Source organism: Acanthaster planci, linkage group LG03, assembly GCF_054643075.1.
Source record: "Acanthaster planci isolate LZ-2023a linkage group LG03, COTS_SCS, whole genome shotgun sequence".
In the NCBI taxonomy this organism is placed as follows: domain Eukaryota; kingdom Metazoa; phylum Echinodermata; class Asteroidea; order Valvatida; family Acanthasteridae; genus Acanthaster; species Acanthaster planci.
The window spans coordinates 1,172,214-1,188,806 of record NC_141779.1 but is presented as its reverse complement, the minus strand read 5'-3'; the positions used below and the strand labels follow the sequence as shown (position 1 = coordinate 1,188,806).

General features: G+C 38.8%; 2 long non-coding RNA genes across 10 annotated transcripts in view; both read right to left on the bottom strand.

Annotated features, from left to right (window-relative positions):
• LOC147799534 (uncharacterized) overlaps positions 1-16,593 on the bottom strand; it is a 386,127-nt gene that overhangs the window by 65,376 nt on the left and 304,158 nt on the right. The window lies entirely within an intron of this gene.
• LOC147799535 (uncharacterized) lies at positions 857-4,211 on the bottom strand. 2 transcript variants are annotated; one of them, XR_015424795.1, is made up of 3 exons: positions 4,137-4,211; positions 1,990-2,115; positions 857-1,632 (listed from the first exon to the last, which is right to left on the bottom strand). It is a non-coding gene; the product is annotated as an uncharacterized LOC147799535 (long non-coding RNA). The 2 variants fall into 2 exon arrangements; XR_015424794.1 differs by having other exon boundaries at positions 2,033-2,115.

Below are 16,593 nucleotides of genomic sequence, written 5' to 3'. Positions count from 1 at the left end.
TCAGAGGGCAGTGGAGAATGAGAAAGATGGAGAAAATTAAGTTATAAGTGCTTTCCTAAATGACCTTCTTCCAGGAATGTGGAACACCAAAAAATTATTGTCAAGATGGCTTACATCATACTTCCCAGCCAATGTTGAATCCTTGGTGTGTATGATAGAAGCCTGTCTTGTGTTAAAGATATCAGGAAAGAAACTCTGGACACACACGTCATTTAGTCTGCATGCTGCCGCCATAGGCATGGAGAGCCTCAATCTGGCAGAGTGTACAATCCTGTCACAATCAGCTTCTGAAACATTGTCCAGTCGTACGGTATAAGATCCAACACAGCATGCGCAGAATGACCAAGCAACATACATGGAAATCACTGAACCGACTTTGTAAAGATCAAGATCGAGATTCTGCATGCCTTGGGCAGCAGCGTGCAAAGAGCGAATTGTACCAACTGTGGGCTAGCATGCCATATTGTAACAACCTGATGCATTGCACCTTTAATGTATTTGACACAGAAGGATGGCTTCAGTGAGTAAAAAGATGGCTGATAAAATAAAACAAGAACAGATTTTGTGGAATTTGAACACTCATCCTTGTACGTAATTTGGATCCAGGAATGAGGACATTTCTGTCTTCTGTCTTGTTTCTGTTCACTTTGGCACAAATTGTACAACCATACCTAAAGATTTCATCCATTTTTTGTAGTTTAATTCAATCCAACCTTAAAGGCCGGAGATTCTCATTAGTTGAAAACTTAAAAGACAAAACCCAAGGTCAAGATCTACAGGACAACCAGGCATTTCACTATTACCATAACCATGGACTAATATCAGAATATGATGTAGACTGGTTCCATACCTGTTGAGTAGTGTCACCAGTGATAAGATATCCTTGATTTGTTACACTCCAGAGGACGGCCTCCAGGGACTAGCTTGCTCTTGTCTCTCTGTCAAACTACTGAAACTAGGGAAACTAAACCATGTTTGAATTCCAATGTGTATTACTGCACACATGTGGAGGCAACAATTTCAAAATATATTGATGCACTTTACAACATTAGTTGAAACATCATTGAAAGCAGTGTCAAATCAACAAAGATCGGGGCCAAATAATATACAAGCCCACATCACTGGAGTTTCTCATATAAATCTTATTATCTTTTTAGTTGTCATTTTTCCATTTCTTTTCAATTGTTGCTTGACTAGTTAGTATATTTTATTTTTCAAAACACCTTAAATACATGTGAACTTCCCAAAAAGTCCTTTTCCTCAATCCTGTAAGCAGCAATTTAACATATTACATCCTTCTACTTTTTTCAGTTCTTAAGATTTGTTTTCAACCATCCACAGATGCAAGCCTGCAAAACAAAGAGTGTTGATCTGGGGTTATATTTAAACAATCCCACCTGTTTTTTCAGCCAAGCAATCTCTTCAATCTGCCTTGAGTAGGAGCACAACTTAATTGGTTGAAAAGAGCCGTGTTGGTTGGGAGTTTTCATTTTGTTGGTAGCGATGGGGCTACTACCATGTCCTAGTCGTTCATGAACCAGTGATGCACAGTTAGTAACAAAAGAGCCTCTGATGCCAAGGAAATAGTGTTCTCTCTCGGTCCAACTTAAGGCTAATACAGGAGATCACAGTCTGTGCAGAAAACATTCCCAAATTATAAACAGTATTAACCGTAACCTCCAAGGGCGCATGTGAAATCATAATAAAATTAGAGGATTTTGGGGACCATTTTAACTTTAATAGCTCCCCATATACATGTCACCAGGTATTTGGGCCAAATCAATGTATTCACCAAGCATGATCCTTAGATAGACATAATGAAGTCAGACTTTGTTTACACGCGCTATATTATAAGACAGTAAGGTGGGGTAGGTCTTAATCATAGAGCTACAAATGTACTAGGTCTACAGGACAAGAGGGAATGAGTTCACAGGAGACTCAATCAGTGAATCCTACCTTTGGGATGACCAATAACAAAGAATCACTCACGTTTTACCAAGAAGGCTACAGTAAGAGATCACAGTACAATCACCTTAACAACAGTGGCCATCATCAAGAAATGCCAAGAAGCTGGTCGTCCTGTAAGCAACGACTCATCAGCGGCTTGTGCTCTAGCTGAAATGAATGCACATAACAGTCATTAAAACATGCAAAATGAAAAAATGGCAAGAAAATATGAGTGAAGGAGCCTGTTTGCCGATTCTCAGAGGGCTTTGAAGGATCGGAAAGATGGAGAGACCTGATTGAGAATTTGTATTTGTACACTGCCGGTGTATCAATCTAGTTATACATGGCATTTTATGGGGTGGTGCATTACAAGGGTAGCCATAATCCAGTCCCACCTCCTGCGATACGGCTTCAAATTTTGATCAAAAGAGGCAGCGGTGGAGAGCCGTAGCCAATGTTCAATACTTGTGCATGCCATATTCTCACATGGAGACGCCGCACCGTGTGTTGCCAACATAGAGTGCAACATAAACCGTCGAAAACATGTAGGGGTTTTACTGAAGATAAACACTTACCCTACATATATATTTGCAATGGATGTTTGTAATGACACACACGATAAAGCCAAAAATGCAAATGTTTTTTAAAATAAATATTGAGCCTCTTCATACAACAGTGTCATTAGAATTGAGTATCATTCCATGACATAAATAAACTAAATTCTACAATATTCAAACATTAATTGAACTTTCGGTTAAGCAATGTGTTGCTGTGACAGAATAAAATCACAGTTCACCTGATTTTTAAGTTCGTGAATCCGGCTTTAATAACTTTTGCATGCTAATGACCATCAAGGTAAAGTTTAATTCAATGCTGGCTTCATATTTATGTGTTTCACATTCTTGTGAAAACCCCTATTGCAAGAATATCATGATTTGTTTTGCACAAAGACGAAAATAAACAAATTTTTACTGCTTGAAAAAGACTACTGCATATTTGACTACATAAGATCTATCACTCACAAAACAATCCAGCAAATGTCTCATTTCCATCACAAAAGCTAACTGGCATTCCAGTCTACAACCCTGAACAATAAGTAAAACTAAGTTGAGGAAGGAAACATACATGTACATGGTAAGTGCTGCCACAATATCCTTCGTATCTGAATGAGAATGACTGAGAGAGAGGGGGAGAGACAACGGAATAACAGACAGAAGAATAACAGACTGACAAACATACCGACAGCACATAGACAGATGAACAAAACAAAGAGGACAGTTATCTTGGAAACTAGACCTCTACCCATTGTATTTTCAGTACAGAAAGATTTTACGGTAATAACCAAAATCATTTTTGCATAGAAGAATCTTTGAAAATAATCAAGTTGTATTCAGAAATGATGAGCACAACTCCATGCATGGCTCCATGCAACACACACTCAAAGTATGAGGCCTACTTTCTGCCCAATTTTTACCAGGTTCACTGAAATATGTAGAAATTACAGATTGTATAATGTATTTATATAATTCTGATCCTCAGTGGATAGGTCTAGTTAGTTTCAAAGACTTTGGCTTCCTGGCAAATTCTCGTGGGGTGTAAAGTGATGTTTTCTCTTCATTTACCACATGAAATCATACTATCCGCCATTTTGTTTAGACTACTCATTGACTATCAAATTAGTAACTTTGGCCCCACATACAGGCTGGAGATTTTCATTGGTTGAAAAATTTGTTGGACAAAAGTCATGATTCAGATTTTCAACACAACTGTACATAGGCCCTTATTACTCCCTAGGCCTATTTTTTTTATTTTATTCACCCTTACTGTTGGGCTGTTATCAGAAGTAGGCTAGGCCTACAGTGTTTGTATAGCGTGAGCTGTTTCCAGACCTGCTGAGTACAATAAAGTGTCAAAATACATCTCAGAGTGTTTCTCGTCTCTCCATTACTGCTACAAGTTAAGAAACCAAAGGACCCCGTTAAAATCCCAGCCTGCATGCCTGACAGCCACTGTGGGGCCGCCATGTTTAAATACAGGGTGCACTAGTTACCACAGCAAAAGAAGTGTAAAATCAACAAAGCCAAGCCCAAACTTGTGGAGTTTGTCATACGGAAATCTTGTTATCGTCTTTGCCGTCATTTCTCCATTTATTTTCAATTGTTGGATGGTAAGCCAGTGGTATTTCTCACCTTTAAACTCACCTCCTGTGAAGTCACATTTGAACAAACCCGCCAACTTGGCAACACATGCGTTCTTGTGCGTAGGCGCATTTTGAGCAGGGTACCAAACAGGGGATAAAACAGCGCTAGTGATAGGCGCTCTTGAAATAGGCTTTGTAAGTGTGCACAAGCACGACGAAGATCTGAAGATAATGCAATTATTTTCTTTTCGTAATGTAAATCAAAAGAATGACCACTATTGCAAAGAGAAAAAAATAGCATCTCCAAAAACTGTATGCGAGTCAATTTGCATCAATATAAAAAACCATGTATTTCCTACCCCCAAAACCTGGACAAACGCAACCGTCTGAGGCTTGGGCTTCCAGAGCTACGGCTGGGTCTATTGTCTACGCGTCTCCACGCATATCCAATGGAGCGAAGACCTATACCTAGCTCTTCACAAGAGATTCGGATGCAGCCGTAGTTTACATCTTGACCGCAACACACACCATGACGTCAAACTACAGTCAACGAGACGTTATCTACCAAAAAATCACCAAAGTTACGTCTGAAATTCTGGGGATTCTAGCTAATTATACCTTTTTCGGGTTGCAATATAATGCCTCCTGAAGCCAAACCGATACTGGAATTCGATGCATTTTATTTATGGTCGGCTTTCTTGACACGGACTGCATGCATATGAGCAAACGATAGGCAACATAGAGTGGTACTTATTATTATATTATTTCGTGGGAACGAGATGATTTTGAGGGAACGAAACGATAATTCGAGGGAACGGAATTAAAAAAATATTCATTGTGCCTGTTCCGTTAGGGGCTCCTTATGTACTCGTAGAGAGGGACATCGAATGCAACTGTGCGTTTTTGCAAGTTGAGTCTCACTCGCTGTCCGACAGTAAATGCCCCCCCCAAAATAAAAATACATGTACATACAATGCAGGGCGGAAATAATGCCGCCCGGCGCTCCGAAGGAACGGGTTAGCCTTTCGACGGTTGTGTGTGTGTGTGGGGGGGCGGGTTGTCGGATTAGGTCGACATTCAAGACAATGACCAGAAGCGGTTTTCTTTTGAATAAGGGTTTAATATGATATATTTTTAATCAGTCCTTTCCCGAAATTATAAAGCATACTTTTGCCCCATGCGGAATAACAGGTGAATCGCTGGACTGGTGGGCAACTTAAAGAGCATAACACTGCATGGGTAAATGAGTGGTAAAACAAACCACTTTCTAAAACCGTTGGGTAAAAAGAGACAAGTCTACCTATAACAGACCCTGGTGGTGCACTTCTGGACAACTTGTACAGGATAAATAACAAGAAAAGATGTTACAATTCTGATTATTTTTTTTCATTTCCTTTTTGGCTTTTTGGCAAGTTGCGAAAAAGGCATTCTTTTTGTTTTTTGTTGTTTTTTTTTTGTTTTTTTTAGCTGTTTCGGCAGCAGGCGGAACAGGTCTTGCTTTTCTGATGATTTTTTAACTCTTTCAGCAACTTTCCCGAAACAGGTATTGTTTTTCTGATTATTTTGTTTTTTTTTTTTTAGGTAAACAGGTATTGTATTTCAGATTTTTTTTATCTGTCAACTCAATTCCTTCCACCAGTCGCAGTTTACTAAATGTGATCGACTTCAAACTTGGCAGACCTTTGGACCATTATCCAAGGACAGTCCTAGAAGAAATTCACAGTGATAACTTAAGTAGTTTATCTGTTATTGATTTTTTAATAATTAATTTTTCCCATAGACTTTGTACACATATTGCACACAGTTTTCGGACTGTCCTATATCAGGCTATGAGGGCGCTATTGCAGAATTACGGTTACACCTCTTGGGCTCTCAATTTTCAACAAACTGTCCTATATTGAACCATGGATGGCGTTGTTAAACAACATAGGGTTTGTACACACATTGTCCAGCATAATGCGTGAGCAGTCCTCAACTTTGTCTCGGTCAATTTTTGGTAACTTTGCAGTGTTTGATCGTTCCAAAGTGATAGCCAACGAAGACCCTGATGCAAGATTTATTGCAAAGGGATGACGTCATGATGACTTCATCACCTTATTTTATATTTATTTTTGTACATTCAATTTTTCCCCATAGGTTTGTACACGTTTTTCTACTTAACACAAGTGAACAAGTATTCTTTCACTTCGGCGCATGATTACTATAAGAACGAAGGAGAAATCGGGTACTTTACGCTCTGTTATTTTATTTGAAATATGCCTAAGAGTCGGAATATGAAGTAATATTTCATTAAAAATGTTCAGTTTAAGCGCAAATCACGTGACACGGACTTAAAGGAGCAGTGTCTCTGCAAACGGGTTTTTTGCCCATTAACTTTGTACACGTTTTTGAGGGACAATTTTGGTAACCTTGCAATTTTTGATCGATGGCAAAAAATTGCTTACAAAGACCGTGATGCAAGAATTATAGCTAATGTATGATGTCTAGATGACGTCATTGCCTTTTTTATATTTCTTTTTAAATATTTCATATTTTCCCATACGTTTTGTACACTTTTTGCTACTTATCACAAGTGAACAAATAGTCTTCAACTTTGGCGCAAGATTACTATAACAACGAAAGAGAAATTGGGTACTCTACGCTCTCTTATTTGATTTGAAATATTCCTAAGAGTCCGAATATGAAGTAATATTTCATTAAAAGTGTTCAGTTTAGGTGCAAATCACGTGACATGAACTCATAAAGGAGCTGTGTTTCCGCGAATGAGTTTTTTGCCCTAGACTTTGTACACGTTTTCAAAATACAATTTTAAAACCTTTCCGATGTTTGCCGGTAACCAAAGTGAAAGCCAACAAAGACCGTGATACAAAAATTATTGTAAGTAAAGGACGTCATTTATGATGCATCATGTCATTTATTCTTGATTTTTCAATATTTATTTCAGCCGATTGACTTTGTGCACGTTTTCAAGCAAGCACTTGGGTTAGTTGGAGAGCTTTGATCATCTTCAAAGCTACAGCCAAGAAAAACCTTGATGCAAAAATACGTCCATTTTTGTATCACGGTCTTTGTTGTCTGTCACTTTGATAACCATTAAACATAGGAAAGGTTTTAAAATTGAACCTTGAAAACGTGTACAAAGTCTAGGGCAAAAAAACTCATTTGCAGAAACACTGCTCCTTTAAGTCCATGTCGCGTGACTTGCACTTAAACTGAACACTTTTAATGAAATATTACTTCTTATTTGGACTCTTAGGCATATTTCAAATCAAATAAGAGAGCGTAATATACCCGATTTCTCTTTCGTTCTGATAGTAATCTTCCGCCAAAGTTAAAGACTACTTGTTCACCATTGTTAAATAGAAAAACGTGTACAAAACCTTTGGGGGAAAATTGAATATTCAAAAATGAATATAAAATAAGGTGATGATTACATGATGACGTCATCCCTTTGCAATAAATCTTGCATCAGGGTCTTTGTTTGCTATCACTTTGGGAACGATCAAACACTGCAAAGATACCAACATTGTGGCTCGACAACGTGTACAAAGTCAATGGGCTAGAAACACGTGTGCAGGAAAACTGCTCCTTTAATTTCATATGTCACGTGATTTTTGTCTAAACTGGACAAAACTTATAAAATATTATTTAATATTTGCACACTTTGGTATATTTGCGATAGAACGAAAGGGAAAATTTAGTCTGGTTTCTTTTTCGGTAGTAATTCTCGGTCCAAGTTGAGGACTGCTCATACATTACGCTGGACAATGTGTGTACCAACCCTACGTTGTGCCATCCATGCTTCAATGTAGGACAGTTTGTTGAAAATTGAAAGCCCTGGCAGGTGTAACCGTAATTCTGCAATAGCGCCCTCATAGCCTAATATAGGACAGTCCGAAAACTGTGTGCAATCTGTGTACAAAGTCTATGGGAAAAATTAATTCTTTTAAAATCAATAATAAATAAACTACTTAAGTTATCACTGTGAATTTCTTCCAGGACCGTCCTTGGATGATGGTCCAAAGGTCTGCTGCCGAAACAGCTAATAATCAGAAAAACAATACCTGTTTCTGTAGAGTTGACGAAACGGCTAATAATCAGAAAAGCAAAAGCTGTTCCGGCTGTTCCGGCAACAGCTGGAACAGTTAAAAAAAATCAAAAAAGCAATACCTGCTTCGGCAGAGTTGCTGAAACAGCTAATCAGAAAAGCAAGAGCTGTTCTGGCTGTTGCCAAACAGCTAAAAAAAAAGCAGAAAAGCAATACATGTTTCGCCAGTTGCCGAAACAGCTAATTGTAACATCTTTTCTCGTTATTTATCCTATCCAAGTGTTCCAGAAGTGCACCATCAGGGTCTGTTATAGGTAGACTTGTGTCTTTTTACCCAACGGTTTTAGAAAGTGTTTTTTTTTTTACTACTTATTTACCCATGCAGTGTTATGCTCTTTAAGTTGCCACCAGTCCAGCGATTCACCTGTTATTCCGCATGGGGCAAAAGTATGCTTAATAATTTTGGGAAAGGACTGATTAAAAATATATCATATTAAGCCCTTATTCAAAAGAAAACCGCTTCTGGTCATTGTCTTGAATGTCGGCCTGATCCGACCCCCCCCCCCAACACAAAACCCTCAAAAGGCTAACCCGTTCCTTCGGAGCGCCGGGCGGCATTAATTCCGCCCTACATCGTATGTACATGCATTTTGTAATGGGGGGGGGGATTTACTGTCGGACAGTGAGTGTGACCCAACTTGCAAAAACGCACAGTTGCATTCGATGTCCCTCTCTACGAGTACCTAAGGAGCCCCTAGGGGACAGGCACAATGAAGATTTTTTTTTAATTCCGTTCCCTCGGATTATTATTTTGTTCCCTCAAAATCATCTTGTTCCCACAAAATAATATAATAATAAGTACCATTCTATGAGCTAGGTCTAGGTCTTCGCTCCATTGGAAATGCGTGGAGACGCGTTGACAATAGACCTAGCCGCAGCTCTGGAAGCCCAAACCTCAGACGGTTGCGTTCGTCCAGGCTTTTGGGTCGAAAATATATGGGTTTTTTTAGATGCAAATTGACTCGCATACAGTTTTGGGGGATTTTGTTTCTTCTCTTTCCAATAATGGTCATTCTTTTGATTTACTTTACGAAACAAAAAATATTTACATTATCTTCAGATCTTCGTGGTGCTTGTGCACACTTAAAGGGCCTATTTCAAGCGCGCCAATCACCAGCACTGTTTGATCCCTTGTTTGGTACCCTGCTCAATATGTGCGCAAGTTGATCGACGACCAGTTTTCCACGGTGGCGCGGGCACGCACGAGAACGCATGTGTGGCTACATGTACGTTGGCGGGTTTCTTCAAATGTGGCTTCACAGTAGTTTAAAGGTGAGAAATACCACTGGCTTACCATCCAACAATTGAAAAGAAATGGCGGCAAAGACGATAATGAAATTTCTGTATGCCAAACCCCACTAGTTTGGGCTTGGCTTTTTTGATTTTACACTGCTTTTGCTGTGGTAAAGTGCACCCTGGATTTAAACATGGCGGCCCCACAGTGACTGTCGGGCCTGCAGGCTGGGATTTTAACGGGGTTCCTTTGGTTTTTTAACTTGAAGCAGTAATGGAGAGACGAGGAACACTCCTTTGAGACCGTTTTCTGGATTGTCGCACATCTGAGATATATTCTGACATTTTATTGTACTCAACAGGTATGGAAACAGCTCACGTGGCAGCACTTACCATGTACAATGTACATGTGTGTTTCCTTCTTCAACTTAGTTTTACTTATTGTTCAGGGTCGTAGACTGGAATGCCAGTTAGCTTTTGTGATGGAAACGAGACATTTGCTGGAATGTTTTGTGAGTGAATGATCTTATGTAGTCAAATGTGCAGTAGTCTTTTTCGAGCAGTAAAAATTTGTTTATTCCCATCTTTGTGCAAAACAAATCATGATATTTTTGCAATAGGGGTTTTCACAAGAATGTGAAACACATAAATATGAAGCCAGCGTTGAACTAAACGTCACCCTGATGGTCATTAGCTTGCAAAAGTTTTTAAAGCCAGATTCAAGAACATGAAAATCAGGTCTGCCATGATTTTATTCTGTCACAACAATACACTGCTTAACCGAAAGTCCAATTGATGTTCAAATAGCGTAGAAGTTAGTTTATTTATGTCGGAATGATACTCACTTCTAAAGACACTGTTGTATGAAATTGCTCAATATATCTTTTAAATAACATTTGCACTTTTGGCTTTATCATGTGTGTCATTACAAACATCCATTGCAAATATATATGTGTGGTATATCTTCAGAAAAGCCCTGACAAGAAATATTTTGGGCAGTTTATGTTATACTCTATGTTGGCAACACACGGTGCGGCGTCTCCATGTGAGACTACGGCATGCACAAGTATCGAACACTGGCTACAGCTCTCCACCGCTGCCTCTTTTCATCAAAATTTGAAGCCATATCGTGGGAGGCAGGACCAGATTGTGACTACTCCTGTCATGTGCCACCCCATACAATACCATGTATAACTAGTTTGATACACTGGCAGTGTAATTCGCATACGTGAATTACAAATTCTCAATCAGCTCTCTCCATCTTTCCGATCCTTCAAAGCCCTCTGAGAATTGGCAAACAGGCTCTTCCACTCATATTTTCTTGCCATTTTTTTTCATTTTGCATGTTTAATGACTGTTATGTGCATTCATTTCAGCTAGAGCACAAGCCGCTGATAAGTCATTGCTTACAGGATGACCAGCTTCTTGGCCAATGGCCACCTTGATGATGGCCAATGTTGTAGAGGTGATTGTACTGTGATCTCTTGCTGTAGCTTTCTAAGTAAAATGTGAGTAATTCTTTGTTATTGGTCATCCCAAAGGTATGATTCACTGATTGAGTCTCCTGTGAACTCGTTCCTCATGTCCTATAGACCTAGTACATTAAGACCTACCCCACCTCACTGTATCGTGTGTAAACCAACTGTGACATCATTATGTCTACATTGTATTTAGGGGTCATCCTTGTTGGATAATTTATTTTGCCCATTTACTGGATGACATATATATAGGGAGCCATAACATAGCTCAAATGGTCCTCAAAATCCTCTGATTTCAATATGATTTCACATGCACCCTTCGAGGATACGGTTAATACTGTTTATAATTTGGGAATGTTTTCTGCACAGACTGTGATCTCCTGTATTGGCCTTTAGTTGGACCGAGAGAGAACACCATTTTCTTGGCATCAGAGGCTCCTTTGGTACTAACTGCATCACTGGTTCATGAACGACTAGGACATGCAAGAGGTGCAGCCCAATTGCTACCAACAAAATGAATACTCCCAACCAACATGGCGCTTTTCAACCAATTAAGTTGTGCTTCTACTCAAGGCAGATTGAAGAGATTGCTTGGCTGAAACATTAGGTGAGATTGTTTAAATATAACCCTAGATCAACACTTTTTGTTTGGCGTTCTTGCATCTGTAGATGGTTGAAAACAGATCTTAAGAATTGCAGAAAGTAGATGGATGTAATTTGTTAAATCACTGCTGACAAGTTTGAGGAAAAGGACTTTTTGGGAAGTGTATTTAAGGTGTTTTGAAGAATAAAATGTACTTAGCCAATCAAGTAACAATTAAAAAGAAATGGAAAAATAACAACTAAGAAGATGAGATTTTTATAAAAGAAACTCCAGTGATGTGGGCTTGTATATTATTTGGCCCTGATCTTTGTTGATTTGACGCTCCTTTAAATGATGTTTCAATTGATAGCAAAGTGCAATCTACATTTTGAAATGGTGGCATCCATGAGTGTGTAGTAATACAGCTTGGAATTAAAACATGGTTTATTTAGTTTCCCTAGTTTCAGTAGTTTGACAGAGAGACAAGGACAAGCTAGTCCCTGGAGGCCGTTCTCTGGAGTGTAACAAATCAGAGATATCTTATCACTGGTGACAGTACTCAACAGGTATGGAAACAGTCTGCATCACATTCTGATATTAGTCCATGGTTATGGTAATAGTGAAATGCCTGGTTGTCCTGTAGATCTTGATCTTGGGTTTTGTCTTTTAAGTTTTCAACTAATGAGAATCTCCGGCCTCAAAGGTTGGGTTGAATTAAACTACAAAAAATGGAGGGAATTATTTGGTGTGGTTGTACAATTTGTGCCAAAGTGAACAGAAACAAGACAGAAGCAGCATCTACAGGCTGCTTGTAGTGAATGAGGAGTGTACTGAAATGAAATGTCCTCATTCCTGGATCCAAATTACATACAAGGATGGCTGTACACATTCCATAGGGGTCATGTAAGAAATCTGGACTCTTATTTTGTTTTACCAGCCAACTGTTTACTCGCTGAAGCCATCTTTCTGTGTCAAATACATTAAAGTTGAAATGCATCAATTTGTTACAATATTGCATACTAGCCAACATTGGCTTCAGTTGGTACAATTCTTTCTTTGCACGCTACCGCCCCAGGCATGCAGAATCTCGATCTTGATCTTTACAAAATCGGTTCAGTGATTTCCATGTATGTTGCTTGGTCATTCTTTGCATGTTGTGTCGGATGTTATAGCATACAATTGGACAATGTTTCAGAAGCTGATTGTGACACGATTGTACAATTTGCCAGATTGAGGCTCTCCATGCCTATGGCGGCAACATGCAGAATAAATAACGTGTGTGTCCAGAGTTTCTTTCATAATATCCTTAACACAAGACAGGCTTCTATCATAAACACCAAGGATTCAACATTGGCTGGGAAGTATGATGTAAGCCATCTTGACAATAATTCTTTGGTGTTCCACATGCCTGGAAGAAGGTCATTTAGGGAAGCACTTATGACTTACTTTTCTCCATCTTTCTCATTCTCCACTGCCCTCTGAGAATCAGTTAATCCAAGCTAATGCACTCATGTTGTATTGTCATTTCTTCCTTTTGCATGTTTTTATTGACTGTTGTGTGTGCCCATCTCAGCCAGAGCACAAGCCGCTGTTCATGGTACATCCAGCTTCTTGATGATGGGGTTCCTGTGCTCGTTGTTGAGGTGATCGGACCGTGATCTTTTGCTGCTGCCTGCTGTGTAAAAGGTACGTGGGTCCAATGTTGTTGGTTATTCCAAAGGTATAATTCACTGATTCAGTCCCCTGTGGACTCATATATATTTCATATATGGACCCAAAATATAATGATGTCAAGCTATTATTTTTTTACTTGGACAGTTATTTCTTCCCACCTCACTGCCTTAGGAAACTAAGCATGACATCATTATGTTACAGGTCTCTTCACTTTTTCCAAAAGTTGACAGGGACAGAGGTCCTTCTCTATGGATTAATTTAATTTTTGCGTAAAGCTGGGTACACACCTGTGTATGGGGAGCCACAATTTAATACCATTGATAAATTTTGGATGGCAGGTAAAATGTGAAATATCAGAGTGTTTGGCCCAACCCCCTTCGGTGTATGCAAAATCCTATTGAATCAGACGATTTTGGACTGTCTACATTTTCTTCTTTCTGGGGCTGTTGAAAGAGCCCAAGAAAGTAGAAGGGGTGTCAGTTTAAAATGGCTGCATCGAAGCTTTAGAATTATGACTTTTCAGGAGTTGTGTTTGCTGATCAACCAACAATTGAAGAGAGTTGAAACAAAAGTCAATACGAAAATGAGAGTTAAAGACTATAAAGACATCGCAGTGATGTCTACTTGTATGCTATTTGTCCCTGACCTTTGTTGACTTGACTCTGTGGTTTTATTAGCTGTAGCATTGATGAAGAGACAAGACCAAGTCCCTCGGAGACAGTTTTCTGGAGTTTAACACATCACTGGCAACTGGCATTACTGACGACACAACTCACTCGGTAAGCACTTTATATCATGTTCTGATTTGAGCCTAACAATGAAAGGCATGTTCCAGATTTTGAAACAATATTTGTACATAATTTTGTATACATGTACAATTGTTCTGTAAAATCTGGAGCATGGCTTATTAGGCTCCACTCTGGAGGATGACGAGAGCATGCTGGATGAAACGTCCAGCACACACTCTACAGTTCTTATCAGAACCATACCTCTTCCAAAGGAGATCTATCCAAATGATGTAACAACAAGCCCTGTTTTTAGTCTCCACCATGTAAAGCGTCAAGTCTTATTTATTGAAGGTGAATACTTAGGGCAGTTATTCTTCCTGGTTTCCCATTTGTAAGTTGGTCTTGTTAGTGGATGGTTTTGCAGCAAATTTGGCTCAATATAAGGCCTAATCCAAACTAAGCTTTTGTCTGTGACTGTAGGGTTGGTGAAAATCAACTGATCTTGTTGTCATTTTGTTGAACATATCCACTGAAGAATGTTTGATTCTGATATTCCTACATTCAAGAGAACTATACACAAATGAAGGCGAAAGCTTGGGTCAGTCATTATGTTTGCTAGTAATCTTCTCCCTCTTGTACTTGTTAGTCAATCTGTTTTAGTAGTTAGTTTGACCTGTGTATATGACGATAGTCTTCAAATAGTCGAAAGGTTTACCTTGGTTAATCGTGATGAGTACCATCTCTTCAATTATTCTTATTTATTTGACCCAAATTATGTAAAAAACAACAAAAGCACAAATACAAGTAAATATAAGCAGTAGCTGGGACCAGGGATAAAAATCCGAATACATAATGAGACAAATATCAATTATGCGGGTCAGCAGGGACTGCAAAAGTAAAATAAACTACTATTACCCCCGTTTATGCTCATATCGTTAACAAGACAAATTAACCAGAACAAAGGAAACAGTGGTCCCCACACGTGATCAAAATGACAGCCCAAAAAAGAAAAAAAAAACTGTAGGAGAACGTTTCATTTCCATATTTCCAAACGTAAGAAAATTATCCCGCAAAGTGAAGGCCATGCTATAAAAAGAATTTTTTTTACTCGTTCTTTTTAATCATGTGAATTTACTCATTTAAAAAATATCCAGTTTTAATCAAGTCCTCTGTGCCCTCCTTTTGAGGTGATTTTATTGGCTTGTTGGTAATTTTGGTTTTTTTGTCACTTATTATTCATGTGATGCCTTTAATTGTAAATCATGTCATCCTAATTAAACATTTGTCTGTGATTTGTTTACGCCTGTACTCAGTACCACAAATACGGCCAAGATTTGGACTCTAGCACTGTGCCTATCTGTTCTACGCGTTAATCTTCTGCTGCTGGTTGAACAGTGATACGCTCCATGCTGTGACATGCTCAACCTCTCTCATCACTTTCTCATCTTGTCTTTTCTGGAATAGCATGAGCGAATTCCGGCTGCAATATCTGTTGTATAAGAGCACTGAGCCTTTTAGGGGCAATAAAAGTAACAACAGCATGATTTTGATTTCCTCAACATAACAGAACTGGTAATTTGCAACTGTTGCAGTGACCGATTGTCTTGTGGTGGCAACAAAAGGTTTTGTTGAAAGGTTGCTACTTTGCATGGTTTTTCTGTACCATCTGATGTACCTCAAGGAAGTGTCTTGAGCCCAATCCAGTTCTTATGTATACCAACGACTTTCCTTATCACATCGTGTCAGCTAGCACTTTATTTGGTAACAGTGCTCTTGTGTATAGGCCAATATAATGTCAGTCTGATGACCTTCAAGATATTCATGGCTTCCAAAGCTGTTGTCATGCTAATAAAATGCATCTCAATACATTACTAAGGAAACCAAAGTTTTGCTTATACTAGGATGGTCAAAGAAAATAGTGGACCTGAATTGTACCTTAGTTAACATGCAGTTTGAAGCTGAAAATGAGTACAAAATTTCTTGGGAAAATCTTGTTCATGTCACTACCAAATCAAACAGACTTAGTATGTCTTGCTTTCATCTTGCAAGTTTCTAGTGTTGACTATTTTGGAATACAAGTAGCCTATTTGGTACCTTTACAACAGAAAACTTATACATTGACAAATTAGAACAAAATTTAACGTTGAGCAACCAGGATAATTCTCTAGTGAAGAAGATTTAAAATGGATTACACAGATTGGTTGCATATGTACATTCAATTTGTCTTTATGTGAATCTAAAAGCATCCATGTTTTGCTTACTGTTGTTGTTAGAGGTCTTCATGGAGCTTTTGACCGTGAAACAGTCTTAGTGTGAAAAGGTGGTATATTGAAACGATAATGCTGGACAAACCTTTGATCACGAATTCAAAAACATCATCATTTATCCAATTACATGCTCTTGAGATGACCTACATGTACCTGAACGTTTGAGAACTGAAATGGTTTAAATAACCCTTCAACACGGGATCATCTTACCAGGTACCCACTTAAATTTGAAAGTATATGAAACTTGACAGAGTACTGATTGAATTTGCAGTGGAGTACCCTTGTAATAAGGTCGCTGGGACCGGCAAGTTGTGGGAGGGGCACTGTGTTGTTTGGCGCAAGGAAGTACAAAATGGGGGGATTTGAATACCTAGGATTTGCCATGTGGGCCAGATGTGTCAATGGTTTTGCTTTTGTCGGTATTCAACTGTATTT